The sequence below is a fragment of the Penaeus chinensis genome, chromosome 28, assembly GCF_019202785.1.
Source record: "Penaeus chinensis breed Huanghai No. 1 chromosome 28, ASM1920278v2, whole genome shotgun sequence".
In the NCBI taxonomy this organism is placed as follows: domain Eukaryota; kingdom Metazoa; phylum Arthropoda; class Malacostraca; order Decapoda; family Penaeidae; genus Penaeus; species Penaeus chinensis.
In genome coordinates this window covers 13,305,475-13,307,974 of record NC_061846.1, presented here as the reverse complement: position 1 = coordinate 13,307,974, position 2,500 = coordinate 13,305,475, and the positions used below count along the sequence as shown (strand labels likewise).

At 35.0% G+C, this 2,500-nt stretch overlaps 1 protein-coding gene across 1 annotated transcript in view; it reads left to right on the top strand.

The window, feature by feature from the left end:
- The window catches only part of LOC125039951 (doublesex- and mab-3-related transcription factor 1-like), a 3,518-nt gene extending 2,342 nt beyond the window's left edge, over positions 1–1,176 (top strand). The window contains 1 exon segment of the mRNA XM_047634347.1: positions 1–1,176. This exon segment is cut by the window's left edge and continues 1,726 nt beyond it. The gene's annotated coding sequence lies outside the window, so the exon portion shown is untranslated.
- The last annotated feature ends 1,324 nt before the right edge of the window (positions 1,177–2,500 follow it).

Sequence of the window (2,500 nt, the reverse complement as noted above, 5' to 3'; positions counted from 1 at the left end):
AGTCATTAAGCATCGCCCTGTTTTCATCAGTTAGATGTAGTGACGACGTTCTCTGTGATACTTGTTCGTAGCATCGTTTCCTCTTTGGAACGTTGTCGTGGTGGAGACTGTGCTTGCTTGGGTGATGCAGATTAACAATAGAGAATGGGTGATGCTTGAATTAGTCCGTGCTTGCATTTTGTGCATGTTCCCGTTCGGTATTAGAGTAGTGTTTGTTTCCAAGGCCATCGAAGAGATATGCAGTAGGGAATAATGTTATGTTTTAAGACTGGAAAACATAAACTATGCATGTATATTATAAATGTTAATATCTATACATTGCAAAACTATCCGTACAAAAATGTGTGTTTGGCAGTGACTGATTTTATATTTTCCTGTTTCTTTCTTTTTATTAATGCAAGCGTCTCAGAATTTTCCCATCGAGCTCATGTCTGCATCATGCATATCTGCCTAACCTGGAACGTCGTGCCACTCAGACATTACTATATTTAAGATTCGCTATAGATATTTAGTTTTACATATGTTCTCAGTAATCCAATTTTGCAGTCCAGTATACTGATGGTGAACTTTTTGTATCCCACTTGAAAAATGAGCACTGATATAAAAACTGCATATTGAGCAAAGGAACGGCAATGGATCTGTTTGATTTTTTTTTTTCACATTGAATGCTACATAGTAATCATGAGTTCACTTGGCTGACTCATACCAAGGTTAATGAACACAGATGAGAGAAACACAATTAGGTAAGACGTACATTATATGTTGATTACATTTGTAAGATGGTTTATATTTGATATGGATAAGGAAATTCGAATAAAAAACCTTTACCCTTATGAATATATGAATGGACATGAAGAAATATTTGATATGGAAATCTAGACGTAAAATTCGTGAACTTTCGTCTTTCCTTACTTTTATGTAAATGTGTTTTCTTTGTGTGTGTATAAAGGACTGTTACTGTGAATGAAGTCAGTTTGTTATCAAATATTTGTTTCATATTTTATCGCATCATATATGCTACCAATATGTATTTTGTCGCATTACAGGCGTGCTGATGATAATATTCATATAATGATTACAGTGGACTAGCCAAGGAACCAGCAGTCTCCAACATGACGTCTTAGATTAAGTTTCTTGTATTTCGAGATGGAAATAGAATAATAAATTTAAAAACTATTCGTCCCTTCATTCATAGCGATCCCCTACATCTGTGGTACCAAGCTGTTTTGTGCACAAGCGACCTCTAGCGCATACGTGATCACCCTGATATCAGCCGACTCAATAATATTTTTCTCACTACCTATTTTAGTCTCGGAGAATGCTACACAAACATTATTTACTCAACTGTACAATATTGTTTATGTGAGCATTAACGAAAGCCTAGCAAAATGTTTCACGACCAACCTGAGAACACTTAGCAACCCCCATAGGAGTTGCGTCCCACCGGTTGGGAACCAGTGCCCCACATGTACAGTTGCGGAATTATATTTCAGTATACTTGCTGGGATCCACTTTTGTACATCTGGCAACAGTATCGATGTAAGCAGTAAATAGCATTTTTATGAATGAGGCGAAAAACCTAGGATGTTTATAACAGAGAATGTGATTGGTAGAATAAAAAAGTCCAACAAGTGTATTAGTATATATTTTTGGAAACTACGTAAGCCATTTCATCTTTCGTTTTCTTCAAACAAGTAATACCAAAACATGTAGTACTAGTTAGTATTAACTTTGTGGTGGGATATATATATTTTTTAATGCGGTATCTCCCCCTTCTTTCAACACAAGTCTTCAACTACAGCTGCATATTTCTTGAAATATGAAAACGCTTCATTCTTTAAACATCTATGTATGGTAGCTAAATCATATAATATCATTTTTGTTTTTTTCGCCACCAAGCACTGATTAAATAAACAGAAAATATGCTACATGTTCTTCATAATAGAACATGGTTTAGACGCAAAACCATTGTAGAGTTACAAAGAATATATGAATGTTTTATCCTTGTGTGTGTGTGTGTGTGTGTGTGTGTGTGTGTGTGTGTGTGTGTGTGTGTGTGTGTGTGTGTGTGTGTGTGTGTGTGTAGCGTCTATGAATTTACTATGTCAATGCTTGGTGATGAGTAACAAAACATTACGTATAATTCGTTTCTAGCACTAAAATCTCACAATTGTTTTCGCTATTATTATTCCATAAGTCGTGGCGTTTCTCTAGGGATTCGCATCCACATTCCAACAGCCGAGTGAGGAAATACAGGTTTGCTTGTTTCAACTCGAGGAACTATTAGCTAGGTGGTTCTAACGAGGGTGGATATCAAAAGTCTAAGAACTTACTCCCAATACATGTGCTGTCTGAAATCTAATATCTTAATATCTTGAAAAAAAAAATTGTTCATTCTGATGAAATGTGCAGTTCGCGATATATATATATATATATATATATATATATATATTATATATTCTTCTTTCTTTCTTTCTTTCTTATTTATTCAGTCTTTATT